The sequence below is a fragment of the Ovis canadensis genome, chromosome 1 (genome assembly GCF_042477335.2).
Source record: "Ovis canadensis isolate MfBH-ARS-UI-01 breed Bighorn chromosome 1, ARS-UI_OviCan_v2, whole genome shotgun sequence".
Lineage (NCBI taxonomy): Eukaryota > Metazoa > Chordata > Mammalia > Artiodactyla > Bovidae > Ovis > Ovis canadensis.
The window spans coordinates 28,608,265-28,626,551 of record NC_091245.1 but is presented as its reverse complement, the minus strand read 5'-3'; positions in this window follow the sequence as shown (position 1 = coordinate 28,626,551).

Sequence of the window (18,287 nt, the reverse complement as noted above, 5' to 3'; positions counted from 1 at the left end):
CTCCGAGAGGCTCACAGGCACCAAAGGTCACTCAGCAAGGTAATCTCCAGACCCCTCGTTCTTAGACTCAGAGGGAACTGACCGCAGAGAACGTGTCAGAGTTTGCTGGGCACTGTTCTGCCCTGCCTCCTTGCATCACCTGTGTGAACTCCTGGCTTCCTCCGTTTTCTGTCCCACGGCAGGCAGGGAGGAGGGATGATCCTCGGCTGAAAAAATTCAGGAGGTGTTGCGGCTGGCAGCTCTTTGGCGGGCCCGTAAACTGCCAAGTGGATTAGAAGGGATAAATAAGTCGGAAGACGCCAGGCCCACCCACGATAATGGGCACAGTTTGCCCATATTTCATTTCAGATCACACCGGAACAGAGCAAGAATTACAGACAAAGTGCATAAACCTAAGCAGCCGTGCCTGATAACTTACACTCCTCACAGTCATTTTTAATGGGCCATGTCTGCCTTCCTCCAACCTGGGAAACACTAAATCCAGCTGCTTGAAGAACCACTTCATACTATGATATGCCCAGAGTCTTTCTCAAGACCTGGCTTGGTTCCCACGGGAGCTGCCATTCCCTACTCTGTGGCCCTGCTCTTGGGACTGAACAAGAGAATAGTCTGGTAGAGGGGGCACTAGACACATGGTCTGCACACAAGCCCATACCCACATCCATTCTCCAAAGCCCCATCATACGTTAGGCATTAGAACAAGCTGGGAGCACAGGCTTTGGGGTCATGTGGACTTAGACGTGAGTCCTAACCCCATCATCTATGGATGATGGGAATTTGGATGAGACACTAATCTCTCCCAGCCTCAGTGCCCTCGTTTATAAATGGGCTAATGAGATCTACTCCATGTGGTGGTTGTGGGGAGGCCATGCTGAGAATATCTGTCTGACACTTAGCATGGTACCAAGTTAATACTTTGAGTATGGCAGTTAACATCATGGTTATTGTCCAGTATGATGGACCTCCCTCTGACCCTGGGGCCCATCTGAGATGCCTTCTAAGCCTAGGTTCACAGAGTTCCACACCAAACACCGAGGATGGACTCTGTATGTATCGGATGGATGGATGGATGGGTGGATGGATGGATGGGTGGGTGGGTGGATGGGTGGATGGATGGATGGGTGGGAGGGTGGGTGTGTGGATGGGTGGGTGAGTGGGTGTGTGGATGGGTGGATGGATGGATGGGTGGATGGGTGGATGGATGGATGGATGGGTGGGTGGGTGTGTGGATGGATGGATGGGATGGATGGATGGATGGATGGGTGGATGGATGGGTGGATGGATGGGTGGATGGATGGATGGATGGATGGATGGATGGGTGGATGGATGGGTGGATAGACAGGTGAATAACTAGAAGGAAGGATTCTGAAAAGTTTCTATTTCTCACACAGAGACCATTAAAGCAGAGATCTGAGAAGGCCCAAGTTTGGCCTCCTTGATGGCTATCTCAAAATTGACATTTCCTGCTCTCCTGTGTCACCCATCACTCACCCACCATTAGATAATTTCCCTAAATGCTTCCTAAACCTACCCAGATCTTCAGCAGGACTGCATAGACTTCACCCCGCCCTTGTCTTGTTCTGCCTCATTCAGCCCCAAATCCTTATGTCGCACTTGAGACCTTGGTGGCCAGGCCAGTCCATCCCCATCTGAGCTGGGCACAGCAAGGTGGTCCACAGAGGGAGGGCTGGCCCTGGGAGATTTTGCATCTCTGCTCTGGGCTCAGCAGTTAGAGCTGAAGCATCAGGAAGGATGACCTGCAGGCAAGTGTGACTGGAATGAGGCTCTGGGCCCCTTTGGACTGGCTCAGCTGGGCCTGTGGGCATCCTTCCTTCCTAGCTTTAATCAAAGGCTTGCTCGGCAGCCTACTGTCTCAGCCAGACGCCAAAGGCTGCACAGGGCGGGGCCTTCCTCGTATCTCCTGTGCCACTTGACACACAGTAAATTGCTTTTCATGAACTCAGGCAGGAGGCAGTCCAAGGGGAGCCACTGCCTGGTGACGAGTGACATTTGTAAGGTGCAGTCTTCATTCCATGCTGCATGGAGGGCCTACAGCAGGGGTGGGCTGCTGGATCCTGGCCCTGGCCTGGGGCTCAGTGCATCAGTCAGTGGGGCTCCACCGAGGAGATATCAGGAGAGATGGGTGGAGGTGGGCAAGGTGCCCTGGAAAGACCAGTGCCAGGTGCCCGCTGCTGGTTCCTTCCTTCTCTTTAAAATGGATGCAATGATGTCTCCCAATTCACTGTATTATTCTGAGGATCAGACAAACAAGTTACAGCAGTCATAGCAATGCTTGCGTTTGTACAGCACGTTACAGCTGACAAAGGCCCTTTCCTTATCAGGAATACAATTTGGTGAATATTTTCTCCTCACCTGTGAACTGCGGCCTGAAATTCTACCATTAGTTCCTTGACCCTAATCCTTGATTGCTCCCCTCCTGCGCCTTTCCAGAGGGCAGCATTTGTGTGCTCCAGGATGGAATGTTCGAGAAGGAGAAGCAATAGCTGCTGGCTCCTCTGCACCCTGCCGTCTCCTCCCATCCTTGCTGTGGCAGGTTAGTGAGGAGCAGGATGGTGCAGGGGCCTCCCTGTTGAGGGAAGGACCAGGACAGGGGGATCTGGGGTGCCGCAGATCTTATACCCGGGGAGGATGGGGGAGGGGAATGTCCCCTACAAGTGCCAGCTGGCCCCAGATGCACACTGGGTGTTTCATAACGTGTCATGTGGTGCCCCCACAACCACCTCTAGGTAGATAGGGATTAATATCCTCATTTTACAGGAGTCGAAACCGAGACCCAGAGAGGGCAGGGAGCATGTCCCAGCCATAAGTGCAGGAGGTGGCCAAGTCAGTACTCAAATCTGCTCTGTCTGGTGGGGGTGGTGGATGGGGGAAGGAGGACAATGAGATGGGTCTTGCACATGTCAATAGACAGACAAGTAAGCAGGGTGTGGAGGGCTGGTGGATGGTGAGGGATGGGATCAGGAGGTTACAGGTTAAGTCATAAGTTACAACAAAAGGTGGAATCAGGCCTCATCCCTGGAGCTCAGAGTTCTCCTGGACTGTCCAGGAGATTCTCCTGGGCCTCACTCAACCCCCTAGTCATGGGCAGGAGAGGCCTTTATCTGGCCAGTGTCTCCAAGAAGACTGGGTGGGCCTCCAGGGAGGGGAAGTGGTGGGGGCAGGAACAGTAGAGACGGCGGACTTCCTTCCACTTCGACCACTGAAGAGCTCCCCCTCTGCCTGCAGCCACTTCCACCTCCCCGCCCCCCACACCCAACCCCATCCCCACTGCCCAGGGATGGTCTGGCAGGAGAGCTGTGGTGAGTTGTGTTAGAGTGACTCCAGGCTTCTAGAATATTCACAGTATCATTCCTGCCCTAACAGAGGAGGCCCATCCCGGGGGGCCAGAGTTCCCCTGGAAGTTCCTGAGTGTTCCACACGGAGCTGTTTCCCACCCCAGCTTCCAGGAGCCTCTCCTCGTCAAAGGCTTGGCCTCCTCCATCATTCACCAGGCCCCGGTTGCCCGCCCCGAGATCCACGCACACAAGGTCCACTCCTCCCCCGGCTCCTTTCACCCTGGGAGCCTTGCACGTCAAATTCTTCTCCCTATGCTCGGTTTTATTTTTAAATATACTCAATTTCTTCCTCATCTCTTAATTCACCTGCACGGATAGCTTTCCCTTCCGGGCCAGAAGCCTTGACATCATCCTGGAAGACTCCCTGTCTCTCCCACCCACATCTGATCTGTCAGGTCTTGTGGGCTCTTCCATCAGATTCCAGCATCTTCCACATCCCCACCCTGGGCTGAACGTCCCCGATTCAGGCCTGGACAGTCACAGCAGCTGGCCATTGTTTTTCCTGATTCTGCCTTGTTCCCTGCAGTCTCTGCTCAGCTCAGGGTTGAGAATTGTTGCTGTTGCTGTTCAGTTCCTAAGTCATGTCCAGCTGTTTGCGACCCCACGGACAGTAGCCTACCAGGCTTCTCAGTCCATGGGATTTCCCAGGCAAGGGTACTGGAGTGGGTTGCCATTGCCTTCCAGTTGTGTCTATTGCTCATTGTTCCCCTGCTTAGGCGAGATAGAGGCAGGGATTTCTGTCTTATTTATCCATGGATCTCAGAGCCTAGAACAGCACTTGGCACATTGAAAACACTCAACAAATATTTGCTTAATGAGTAACATAAGTCATTAGAAATGTTTTAAGTTATAAGTCTTAAGTTTTAAGTTAATGTTTTAAGTTTATGTTATAATGTCTTAAGTTATAAAAAGTATGGAAAGCAGAAGAGAAAGAAGAAAATTAAAGCTACTCATGGTTTTACTACTTGAACACAGTTTGTCATATTAATGGGTTTGGAGATAGTGTCTTCTAGTCCCTTTTATTAAAGTTTTTGTAGCAAGAATCCTGAATTTCTTGTCTACTCCAGACACTGTCATAGACCATTTTTAAATATCAGTTTCTTCTTTTTCACAAGCCTTGTGGAGGGTATCATACCTAATTTTCAGATGCAGAAACAGAGGCCCAGAGGGGTGAAGAAATTTTTCCAAGGTCAGACAATGTTTGCAACAATTTTGTTGGTACTGGACATGGCAATTTATCCTGCCCTTTTCACTTAACTATATTTTGATTACGTCCCTGTGTCATTAAAACTACTTGTAAACAAAATTTTTAATTGGCTACAGAATATTCTTGCCAGAGAGCATGTTCTTATTTCTTGAACTAATCCCTTAGAATTAGAATTTTGAATATCCCTTAGAATTTTGGATACTTCTCAGTCTTTACTATTGTAAATAATAGATGAATATTCTTAAACATAAAGCTTTCCCCAGATTTTTTATTATCTCCTTCATGTGGATGACAAGGAAGAAAAACCCAGGGGTAACATTGTACAAACTTTTAAAGAAGAGTCTCTGGATGCTTGTTACCAAACGCCATGTTGACGTCTGCAACTGGACTGGTTCTGGGTGTGTGTTGAGTGAGGGAAGCTCATTTCAGATATTTTCCTGTGGTGTCTTTGTCCTATTCACAGCCAGAACAGCTTATGTTTCTCTGGGCCGGGCCCTTGTTCATTATTGAAGCCCCAGCCTCAGCATGGCTGAATCCACTGCCTCGAGTTTGCCACATTAATATTGCAGGCAGAGCTCCTGAGGACCTAAATATTTGATCAGAGTGTGTGCTGGACTGTCAGTGAGCCATATTCGGAGCGAATGAGACCCTCCTTCCCTTCTGAACCACCCAAAGCAGCATGAGGCCTGGCCACCCTCAGACAACTTGGTCAGTTGTCTATGGAGAGTGAATCACTGTGAAGAAGACAGGGTAAAACAATAAAGACATGTATCAATTACCACAGTCTCAGAATTCACTTTTTATGTCTCACATCTGACAGCCTGCAATAGTATTCTGCCATCTGGATGGGAGGGAAAGGCAGGGGTCCATGACCCCTAGCCAAGGCCTGGCGCACACTAGGCCCCCATGCATGTTTATCTGTGAGCGGATTTGTCCTTGGAAACTAAGAATGTTCATTCACTCACCACTTATTAAGCACCTACTGAGTACCAAGCCCCATGCTATGCACTTTGTAATGATTGTTTTAATTGCACTTAGAACAATGCCTAGCCGTAATGTTTTTAAGGGTTAACTATTACAATAATAACAAAGAAATTCTATTATTTATTTGTTATTATTAATTATTATCTCAATTCTATGAAGGAGGCATAATCACTGTTCTCATTTTACAGATGAGGAAACAGAGGCTCAAAGACTCGGGTAAGGAGCCAGGAGGCTGGCCACAGACCTTGACTATTCATTCTCGACCTAGAGCTGGACATAGGGGCCCTGGCTCTAGCTCTAGGCTCGGGGCTACCTGGGACTCCATGCTTGTCTAACCAGGGTCCCCCCCGGCTCTGGCATGAGCCCCAGGTCTCTGGTACCTGCTCCTTGCTCAGCTTGGCTACAGGGGGAGAGGGACAGATGAATTCCTCAGGCTAGTGGACAGGCATAGCCCTGAGGGGAGAAGACAGTGGTATTCACAGAGGAGGGCCCTCCCCTCAAGCTGACATCTAGCTTCTCACTGCTAATAGAGCTTCAAGGCCTGAGAGACAAGGGCCTGGAAGGGGAACAGTAGTGGTCTGCAGGGATGTCTGGGGGATGACATAGTGCAGAGGACAGTGATGGACGAGGTGACAGAAAGTTGGCCCTCAGGAACACACTTGGCCATGAGACACTAATAGTGAGCTGGCACCTTGAGACGAGCCCCCCGGAGCAGCCTTGTCCTGCACCCCAGTGAAGAGCGAAGTCTCCCCATGCAGGGGCAAAGGGAAGGGGCCAGTCTCACCTGTCGGGTCTGTCTAAGGTCACTGCCTCGTTGCCCTGACCAGTCTTCTGACAGACGGACCCTGGGCCCTTCATCCTCCCAGTCCTCTCTGTAACACCACGTCTCCTGTCCCAAGAATACTATTATTCTGTGAAAACAGTCAAGGAGGTGTATGAATTTATTCATATTGGTGTTCATCGTGGTGGTGATAACAATAAGGCTGTATCTGTACGACTAGACCCATTCACACCCACAGTCACTGATTCTCTCATTCATTCATTCACCAGACATGCTAGGAGGGGCAGAGTATCAGTCCTCTACCTTAAATCCTCCATTGACTTCCCCTCATGCTTAGAATAGAAATCAGACTCCTGGCCTGGCCTGCAAGGCCCTGAGTAATACACCCTGGCCTAGCTCTCTGAGGTCTTCTGTCTCTCTACTAGCACCTGCTGTTCCCTTTGTCTGAAACTGCCCTCCTCAAATCTTCCCATTATCTTTCAGCATCAGCTCAACAAACACCCCCTGGCAGGCCTGACACCTGAGGTGGCCTCCCTGCCCGGGGCTCCTCTACCCCATCACCCTGTTCGTGTTTCTCGATAAGTTATTGAAAGTGATTTACTTGCTGCTTGTTCACTCCGATTGTCACAGCCCATGAGAACAGGGCCTTGTCTTGTTTACCGTGGTACCCTGAGTGTTCACACTCAGGCCTGGCATTGATGAAGAAAGAAGGGGGGAGGGAGGGAGATCAAGCAGGTCTTTTGTGTCGGCTTTGAGGTGGCCTTGGGGGCACAGCTGAGAGTGCCTAGAAAGCAGAGACTGGGGGGTGGGGGAGGGAAGCACCCTGCAGGCACCACGACCCACTGTGCTCGGGCCTGTGGGGTCTCTTTATTTCCGGAGAGGAACAGGGCAGGTGTGTCTCCACCTTGTTACACGGGAGCCTCTTTAAAGACAGGCGGGGGTTCAGCGGCAGCGCTCTCCCCTCCCCCAGCACTCTGGGCCGGCCCCTCCTCTCGGTCAGGTGCACGCGGAGCTCTCAGTCCAGGAGCCTGCCTGCCCTGCTTGTCATTCCGGCCGCGGCTTCCTTCGCTCACGAGCTTCCCACTGCGCCAGGAGTGGGTTTCTGATAACGTCCGTATAAATTATTTAAGAGACTTTCCGCCAGGCGGGGATGAAACTCGGCTGATAACGGGCGGGGGCTGAAGGGGAGGTTCAGGGCTCCTGCGCCGGCCGTGGCGGGTCGCCCGGCGCCCCCTGCAGGCTGTTTCGCGTCCGCATTAGCGTGTTAATTACACCTGCTGCCCTGGCTGGGGATGGTCTCACTCTTGGGTTCAAAGAACCACGGAAGAACCGTGGGGCAGGAAGAACAGGCTGGGGTCACAGGCTGAAAGGACTAGAAGGAGCCCCTCAGAAGCCCCCCGAACGGGAAGGGTTCCTGGCACAGGCAGGAATCGGGGCGGGGAGCCCTGCTGAAAAGGCGGGTACGGCATGCAGGGAGGGGTGCAGGGGCGAGTGGGGTGCGGGGTGCCCTGTGGAGAGTGGAGGGCCTCAGACAGGAATGTGGTTGTCGCCTGAGGAAACACCTCTGAGTTGGGGGCAGAAATAGCGGGTGGACCTTTCAGCAGCCTGTGTTGTCACTGTGCGGACCCAGGTGGGCCTGTGCGATGCCAACATCCTTCCACGTGACTGGATAGGGGTACTGACCAGGGAAGTGGGCATTGGGCAGGTCGCTTGCTTTCTCTCAGGGGGAAGATAAGAACACAGCCCCTCCAGGTCACTGAGTGTGGGGAGGTGACGTAAAACGGCTTGGTGACCACTGAGTGGAAGTAGGGATCAAGCTCACATGCCTAGGTGTATAACACCTTCTGGTTTTCCCCAGGAAAGCTTTATCTGCCCCAGGGGGTGGGAAGAAGGGCCTTATGGCTTAGGCTGAAGGACAGATTGGTTCCCACCAGTCACAGCCCAGTGGTACTGTCCCCAGCCCCTGGTACTGGTAGGCCTGTGGCTCTGCGGCTTCACTCAAACCTGGACCACGTGAGTTCTCCCATCTTTGGAGGAGCTGAAACCATGTGCCCTGTCCTACATGAGATCCTGTTATTTCAGGGCCTGCATGTTCCCCCAGTGAGGGCTGCTGTCTTTTCCCTCTGGGGGAAATTCCTTCCTTCCCCTCTCCCCAAGCTTCTCTCAGAGGGCCCCTGACAAACATAATTTCCCTAATGAGATTTTGAAATCCAAACCAGGAAGAGAAGAGCCCCAATGTAAGCCTTTCCTGAGCCAGGTTAATGGAGCCCTTGCTTGAAAGAGAGAAGAGAGGGGAGAAATGCCAGGAGAAAAACATACACTTGCGTCTCATGTGATACTCATGCCCTCTGTCATCATCAGTAGCAGCAGCATGCTGGGGACTACCAAGATTCTTCCTTTGCTCTAAGGTGGGTAACAGAGTGGCCTGGTGATTGCAAAGGGCAGGGGCAGGGCCCAGAGGCTCTGGGCAGGAATAATGGTGGGAGAAGGGGGTTCTTGGCTGGGAAATGGGTACCTAAGCTTTCAGTTTCTTTCCAAGTTTCAGGAAAAGTGGGAGCCTAGTTGGTGGACTCTGTATCCCTGAAAAGCTTTGTTTGCAAGACAGTTTTGGGGAAGGGGCTCAAGACCTGGCTGCCATGTGCCAGCTGTGACCGTGGACCGGTGTTCTGAATCCTCTGAACGTCTGCCATCGGTAACCTGAATGTAAAGCACCCTCCCTCTGCTCCTCACTCTGCGGGCCTACACAGGCCGGGGGTGAGTCCCGCCAGCACTCAGCTCATAGGCCGTGTTTTGAGACCCACAGGGCTGGGAGGTAGAGAGTTGGTGTGGTGCTTGAGGTGCTGGTCTAGAGAATGAGGAAGCCAGGACTGAGGTGCTGCTGTGTGATCTTAGGAAGCTGTGGCCCTTTCTTGGGCCTCAGTTTCCCAATGTTGAGGGGAAAGTCCCTGCCCTGCCCACTCACAGAGCACAGATGAATAATAATAGCTCATCTTCCTAGGGGCTCTGCTGCCCTAAAAGCCATACATGTATGTCTCGTTTAGTCTGCACAATATTCCTGTATGGTAGGAACAATGATCCCATTTTATAGATGAGGTCACAGAGGCACAAATAACTTGCCCAAAGACACAGCCAACGGTGGCTAAGGCTGTCTTCAGAGTCAACACTCTTAACCATCACACCGTGCTTGGGTAGGGGAGGATTTGCTTTCCAAGTTCTTGGGGTGTCAAAGCTGGTCCTGGCCATCCTCAATCTCCAGACACTGGCAGGACGTGCCAAGGTCCCAGATCCTGGTAGTGAGCTCTGTTCTTTCCTCTCAAAGGGTATCTGGAGGAGGCTGAACCCAGGGACTCAGGACATGAGCTGTGGATGGGACTGTTGAAGGAAGTGGGGGAGGTCTGGGGGTGGCGGGAGAGGCCAGATGGCCAACAGCGGCAGCAGCCTCGCCTCCCTCTGCACTCAAGGAGCAGAGCTGCATCATCGCACCGGGGCCGCCTCCCGCCCCTGCCAAAAGCCGGCAACTGTTCCCAGGCGAACAGCAGCTGCTGCCCTAGGAGGGCTGCCTGCGGCTGATGCCATGTGGGAGGTTGAGCCATCAGGCCCACCTGGCTCCCAGTTGGAAGGGTAAAAAGAAGGAAGCAGAACTCCCCCCAAACCTCTGCTGGGCCAGACCCTAGAAAGCACTGCCTTGTCTTCACTGCATCCTCTCAACAACCTGCAGTGTGCAATTGTGTGACCGCCCAGTTAACAGGACAGGAGAGGGCTAGAAGCTGTGGGCAGAAAACACGCAACTGAAAGCAAAAGGGACAGCTGAGCATGGAGAGTTTACAGGCCCTGCAGGGGAGATGCAAGGCTGCCCACAGGCTAAAGACTCAGAGTCGGCATTTGCTCAGCACCTGTTTCTGGCATGGCAATGTGCTGGGAGCTTTAGCTCCATTTTATAGACGGGCAAATTGAGGTTCAGAAAGAAGGAGGTGGCCAGGGTCACGCAGCTGGCTGTGTCAGAGCTAACAGCAGTTCTCTGCCCTCCTTGAAGTTTTTAGTCTGTTGGGAGAAACAGATTCATACCATACCCAAAGCAACTGAGTGGTGATTGAGATATAGACTCCTCTGGGAGACAGAGATGGGAGGGAGAGTGCCAATCAAAAGCACGTCATGAAGGAGAGAAAAATGTGTGAGTGGGGACATCAGGGCTGCTGAGCACGAGTTTAAAGGCAAGATAAGAGGAGGGCATTCCAGGCATGGGAGGAGCAGGAGCAAAGCCCTGGAGGCCGAGCAAGTCAAGGTGATGCTCCGAGAACTGTGGGAGTCTCCTGGGAGGCTGCAGCCCTGGCCGTGAGAGTAGCGGGGGCAGGCAGGCATTACCCTTTGGACCAGCATTACCCTTTAGCTTTTCGACCTAGTCCTGTTTCCACCCCCTCCCTCCCCCAGGTGTTGCTGCTGCTGCTGCTGCTGCTAAGTTGCTTCAGTCATGTCCGACTCTGTGTGACCCCACTGACGGCAGCCCACCAGGCTCCCCCGTCCCTGGGATTCTCCAGGCAAGAGTACTAGAGTGGGGTGCCATCGCCTTCTCTGGTGTATATGTGTTATGCATCACCAAATCTTCCCCAGTGGCAGGAATACTTGCCCAACCATTTCCTTCTCCAATGTAGGAAAGTGAAAAGTGAAAGTGAAGTCGCTCAGTCATGTCTGACTCTTCACAACCCCATGGACTGCAGCCTGCCAGGCTCCTCCATCCATGGGAGTTTCCAGGCAAGGGTACTGGAGTGGGGTGCCATTGCCTTCTCCGCCCCCAGGTGTTAATCCCTAGTAAATATCCTCCACATCAGGCTCCATCTGGGGGTCTGCTCCTAGACAACCCCGTCTGCAATAGGCACATTTACATTCCAGATAGCATGGTTGAGTCCTTGCTGTGCCCACAGACTGCTCTTGTGGGCAGCATGACCCCAGAGGCCAGTTCTCAAGCCCTACCCTTCCAAAGGCTCAAGGAAGGGCAAGGATGAACCCATGAACATGAGGAATCTGTGAGCCAGGAGGGGTCCTGTGGAACTGGTGACACTGGGCCGTATTGTGGGCAGAATTGTTGTTGTTTAGCCCTAAGTCATGTTTGACTTTTGAGACCCCATGGACTGTAGTCCACCAGGCTCCTCTGTCCATGGAATTCTCCAGGCAAGAATACTGGAGTGGGTTGGCTTGCCCTTCTCCAGGGGATCTTCCCAGCCCAGGGTCTCCAGCATTGCAGGCAGATTCTTTACCATCTGAGCCACCAGAGAAGCAGTGGGCTGAATGGTAGCTCCCAAAGATACAGCCTTGTCCCAACCCCCAAGACCTGCAAGTCTTGCCTTATTTGAGAAAGGGTCTTTGCAGACATTGAAGTTAAGGGTTAGGGGACAGGGAGATTGTCCTGGATTACTCACATGGGCCCTGAATCTAATGATGTGTCCTTGAACGAGTGAGACAGAGAGAGAGACACACAGAACAGAAGGTGATTTGAAGATAGAAGTGATGCGGCCACAGGCCGAAGAAGCTGTGGCCTCTAGAAGAGGAGAAGAAGGAAGCCCCTCAGAGTCCCCAGAGGGAGTGTAGTCCTACCTTGATGCTGGACTTCCAGCCTCTGCACTGAAGGGGAATGTATTTCTGTGATTTTATGCTTCTTGGCTTGTGGTAATTTGGTGCAGCAGTAGCCGGAAGGGAGTACAGGCCTTGTATCCAGTTGGAAGCTTGGGGAAACTTTCCAGGAAAACCCTGGAGGTCCCCAAGGTTGGGCTGGGGGTCAGGAGAGAGGAGGCAGGCTCTGCAGAGGGAGTCTTGTCTCTCTTGGATTTTGACCTTGAGTAGGAAGTACTCCTCAGGAAGGGAGGGGAGAAGACAAACCAGGGAGAGAAACATGGTTTGCAACAGCCTGCAGAATTGAAAAGCAATGCTTTCCAGAAAACTCAATTTGTAAATATCATTGGGGTAGAAAGTTCCTGAAAGAGAGAGGAGAGACGCTCAGGAGGCAAGGGCCTAATCGCAGAGGTCACTGGGTGCCCACATGAAGCTCGTGTTTTTTAAATGTTATAATTTAGAACAGTTTTAAACTTCCAGAAAAATTGCTGAAAGTAGCATAGAGAGTTCCCATACACCCAACTTCCCCTATTTCTAACGTCTTACCTTAGTATAGTATTTTGTTACAACTAATTATTAAGTACTTTATTAAGTGCAGTCCATACTTGATTCAGATTTCCTTATTTTTTACACCAAATACCCTTTTGCTGTACCAGGATCCCACATTACATTTAGTTGCATGTCTTAGACTCCTCTTGGCTGTGACAGTTTCTTAGTCTTTCCTTGTTGTTGATGATCTTGGCAGTTTTGAGGAGACCTGATCAGGTATTTTGTAGACTGCCCCTCAACTGGAATTAGTCTAATGCTTTTCTTGTGATTAGACTGGGCTTGTGGGTTTAGGGGAGGAAAAGCCCAGAGATAAAGGGCTGCTTTCATGATGTAATAAGAGTACTTGCTGCCAGCAGGACTTAACACCGCTGTTGACTTTGACCCCCTGGCTGAGGCGGTGTTTGTCGGGTTTCTGCACTATAGCTATGAAGTTACTCTTTTTCCCCCTTTCCATATTGTCCTCTTTAGCAGGAGGTCATTCTGCACAACATACCTTATGAGGTGGGGGAATCATGCTCCACCTCCTTGAAGGTGAAGGTTTTGAAATATACATAATATGTACATATATATGTTTTTTCTTTTTCTTTTTCCTGTTGGTCATGCCTTGCAGCATAGTTCCTTGACTGGGGATCCAACCCATGACCTCTGAATTGGGAACATGAAGTTTTAACCATTGAACCTCCAGGGAAGTCCCAAGGTGAGAGGTTTTAAGCAGAAGATTCACTATCAGATTTTCTTCTTAAAACCCAGTTCTGACTAAGACGTGAGGGAGAAGGCACCCTGTTGGTAGACGTGGAGATCGGAACAGTGTTGTGGAGGGACGCTGTGATGCATCCATCTACTTGTTAGATGCACTCACCCTTTGATCTAGCAAGTCAGCCCTGATGTGCCCATCCACAGGTGCAGAGATGCCTGGCACTATTGGTAGCCACCAGAGACATGCCCATTGACTGGGCGATGGATGAGAGAATGAGATTCATCTCACAAAATAGGAGTCATCAAAAAGAAACAGGTGGGGACTTCCCTGGTGGTCCAGTGGCTAAGACTCCACTCTCCCAATGCAAGGGGCCTGGGTTCCATCCCTGATCAGGGAACTAGATCGCAGATGCTGTAACTATAAGATTCTGCATATTGCAACTAAAAACAAAAACAAAAGACAGATGCCACAATGAAGACAACAAAGATTGAAGATCCCAGGTGCTGCAACTAAGACCTGGTGCAGCCAAACAAACAAATAAATGAGTTAAATCTGCATGTGTGGACGCGTGAAATTTTCCAAGAAGATTATAAGTGAAAAAAGGTACTCACAGGCTCATCTGCATGATATGATGCCATTTGCCTGAGTACAAAGGATGTACATTTATATATGCACATAGGAATGGAAAGTGCGACACAGGATCCACAAGGCACCATCACCCATGGTGACTCAGGAAGAAGGGGTGTTCTGGGGGCAGAGGAGGAGGGGGATTGTTACTTTTCACTACACTTCTCTGACATTTTGCACAATAAGCCAGTACTGCTCTCTCCATAAAATGTTTTTAATATTAAGACTATTTCTATGGAGATTTGCATTTTAAGGCTGCATTGCAGCTGCTTGTGAAAGGAGAGTTTGGGGAACCAGAGTGGAATGGAGTGAGCAGTTCAGAGATGTCAGGGTATTTAGATGACAAGCTGAGGAAGGGCAGGAGAAGATAATTTGGGCTTGCTTACAAGGGATAGCTGGGGCTTCCCAGGTGGCACTAGTGGTAAAAAAAAAAAAAAAAAAGCCACCTGTCAATGCAGAAGATGTAAGAGACACAGTTTCCATCCCCAGGTCAGGAAGATCCCCTGGAGGAGGGCAGGGGCTACCCACTCCAGTATTCTTGCCTGGAGAATCCCATGGACAGAGGAGCCTGGTGGGCTACAGTTCAGTGGGTCATAGAGAGTCAGACATGACTGAAGCAACTTAGCATGGCACAGCAGGAGGTACAGTTGAGAGGACTTGGTGACTTTTTGGTGGAGGGGTAGCAGGGGTGTTTTATGCAGGGTGCTGGCCGGAAACTGATAGTGCCCTCGAAGTGGGTTATGGAGGAGTGTGTAAAAAAGGGAGTGCTTATAAGTCCAGGAAGGCTAAGGGGAGGCCAGCCAGGGGTGACTCCGCAGTCGGGTTGGGCGCATGTGGGAGGCCGAGGGAGGGCAAGGTCCTGGAACTGGCAGGGCAAGGTCCTGGAACTGGCAGGGCAGCGGCAGGAGAGGGTGCCTGATAGGAAATGAGGCTCAGCCTGCCCCTGACCTGGCAGAGAGGGAGCCTGGGGAGCAAATACCTCCCCTCACTCCTGCCTCCCCCAAGTCCCACTGCAGATGGGGAGGGCACCGCCCACTGGCTAAACCCACCTGGAAGCCAGAGGGCAAGTTCGGAGCAGGGTAGAGAAGGCGGGGAGGCAGCCCAGAGAGGAGTGCGGAATCTACACTGACGTCCAGGCACCTGGCTTGGGGGGCTTGATGCGTGGATGTGCCCCTTGGAGACATGGATCACAGAAGGAGGGGGAGGTTTTCAGGAGGATGAGTAATTCCATTTATGGCCTATTTGAGTCAGCACAGGCTGTCTGCATAACAAACAGCCCCAAATATGTTGGGGGTGTGGTGGCCTATTGGGTTGGAGCTTAAATCCCGAATGGCCTATCTTCCTGTGATGGTCCCCCTGGCTCCTTTTGAAGCCACCCACCTTCCTGTCTACTTGCCTGGAACCCCACCCAGGTACATAGACTCCTGCCTGAATGTGGAGGGTGGACTCTGGAGGACCTCTGTTGAGGGACACACACCGGGCTTGTTGGGCTTCTCCCAGTTCTGCAGGGTCACCAGGATGGCTGCTGTGTGACCCAGGGGATCTGTGTGCCAGGTCCTATGGAAGCAGCCTAGGGATCCAGGGTCTCTAGGCTGGGTTAAGCTTGGTGCAGGGAGAGGACGTCACCCAAAGCTTGCTCAGACCAGCGTCGGGTTGGGAGGTCTTGGGACACCATGTAGGGTGAGATCTTTTTAAAAAGTTTGGTTTTCTGTGGAAGGGTTGGCTGCAGGAGAGGTGGGGGTGGGGACAGGTACTGAAAAGTTTGGGGAGGGGGCATTATCCCACCAGCCTGTAGGGGACAGGAATCTTCCAGGATGGCAGCCTTTTCCTCTTAGGAATGAAGACCCCAGAATGGTTCCAAACAGGGTGTTTTCAGGAAAAAATGAGGCTCCCTTGGCACTATCAGCACATTCCACAGAACTATAATCGGATTATCTCCAGGAGGAATGAAAAGATGAGTGGGGAGAGAAAGTGGGCGAGGAAAAGTCCTCCACTCTGAATGCTCCTATTCCCACCACTCACTGTTCTCAATCTCTCAAGTCTCACCGTCTAGTTGTCCTCTCTGTTCATATGGGGAAGCTGAGACCCAGAGGGGTAGAGGGACTTGTCTGGGTCCACAGCATCAGGATAAGTCATGCCCCAATCCTGCCCTTCCTCTGTGGGGTGCTGTTTCCCTATCCCCTTTGGGGATGGTCTCATCCCCACCCCTTACAGGAATGGTACATAATTTGCAGGACCCAGTGCAAAATAAGGGGCTTCCCTGGTGGCTCAGATGGTAAAGAATCTGCCTGCAATGTAGGAGATGCAGGTTTGATCCCTGGGACAGGAAGATCCCCTGGAGGAGGGCATGGCTACCTACTCCAGTGTTCTTGCTGGAGAATCCCATGGACAGAGGGACCTGATAGGCTACAGTCCATGTGGTCACAAACTGTCAAACATGACTGAGTGACTAAATCAAATCTCTCTGGAAAATCACTGCAAAATAAAAAGTTCGGGGCCCTCATTCAAACATCGTTAAGAACTTCCGCATAGTGACTCCAGAGCTTGAAACTGCTCTGACTGCAGTTTCCTGCTGGTGGAAGTTCTCAGTAGTGAATACCTGTGAATTTTTTTTTTTTTCCTAGAAAAGCATCATGAACACGATAAAGTCTCTAGATCTAATCACAAATTTATCTGAAATACAGGGGACCGGGGGACATGTCGAATAATATTCAGTTCAGTCGCTCAGTCGTGTCCGACTATTTGCGACCCCATGCATCACAGCACACCAGGCCTCCCTGTCCATCACCATCTCCCGGAGTTCACTCAAACTCATGTCCATCAAGTTGGTGATGCCATCCAGCCATCTCATCCTCCCCTTTTCCTCCTGCCCCCAATCCCTCCCAGCATCAGAGTATTTTCCAATGAGTCAACTTTTCGCATGAGGTGGCCAAAGTACTGGAGTTTCAGTTTTAGCATCATTCCTTCCAAAGAACACCCAGGGCTGATCTCCTTTAGAATGGACTGGTTGGATCTCCTTGCAGTCCAAGGGACTCTCAAGAGTCTTCTCCAACACCACAGTTCAAAAATATCATTTCTTCGGTGCTCAGCTTTCTTCTCAGTCCAACTCTCGAATCCATACATGACCACAGGAAAAACCATAGCCTTGACTAGACGGACCTTTGTTGGCAAAGTAATGTCTCTGCTTTTGAATATGCTATCTAGGTTGGTCATAACTTTTCTTCCAAGGAGTAAGCATCTTTTAATTTCATGGCTGCAGTCACCATCTGCAGTGATTTTGGAGACTGGTAATCAAATAAAAATCCAGATGGTGAAGGAGAAAAAAGAGGTGAGAACCTTTACATTAAGAGGCTTACTAGATCTCAGGATCTAATGCACTGTGTGGACCTTATTTGGATCTTCAAACCATTAACCAAAATTATGAGATAACTATTAATAGCATTGGATATTTGACAATATTAAATATTTCTGATGAATATTTTAGGTGTTAGGGCTTCCCTGGTGGCTCAGAGGTTAAAGCATCTGCCTGCAATGCCGGAGGCCTGGGTTTGATCCCTGAGTCTGGAAGATCCCCTGGAGAAGGAAATGGCAACCCACTCCAGTATTCTTGCCTGCAGAATCCCATGGACAGAGGAGCTTGGGTGGGTTATAGTCTGTGGGGTCGCAAAGAGTCGGACATGACTGAGAGGCTTCACTTGCACTTTCATAATAATATTAAATCTAAATAAATAAATATAACATGGCCTGCCTAGTTTGCTCAGGCTCCCACAGCTGAGTACTATAGACTGGATTGTTTAGACTGTGTTTTCTCACAGTCCTGGAGGCTAGAAGTCCAAGGTCAAGGTGCCGATGGGGTAGGTTTTTTGTGAGAATTCTCCTTGGTTTGTAACTGGCCCTTTTCCCTCCGTGTCTTTGTATCTTCTTCCCTCTCTCTGTGTCTGAGTCTTAATCTCCTTTTCTTACAAGAACACCAGTCATTTTGGATTAGAGTCAGTCTAATGACCTTGTTTTAACAGAATTACCTCCTTAAAGACCTTATCACCAATACAGCCCATATTCTGAGGTAGTGGGAGTTAGGATTTCAACACATGAACTTTGGGCATGAACTTTCAGCCCATAATGTTGCGATTATGTGATCGACTATTATTAACATTACTTTTTAAAGAATCTGTATAAAAAAAGAATGCGTATCTTTTAATAGTTTCTTCTGAAATTTAATGCATTTAATGGTATGTTTTCTGGGGTTTGCTTTTAAATAATTCAGTTTGTGCAGAGGTTGGCAGTAGAGGTGAAAGTGAAACAAACTTAGCCATGAACAGATAACTGTTGAGGTTGAAAGATAGGTACATGGGGCTGAATTATTCTATTCTCTTTACCTGTATATAGACTTGAAATTATCTATAAGAAAGCATTTTTGTAAAATATGAATACTAAACTTCAGTGGCTTTCCATCATTTACTGAGTAACTTCAAATCCCTAGCC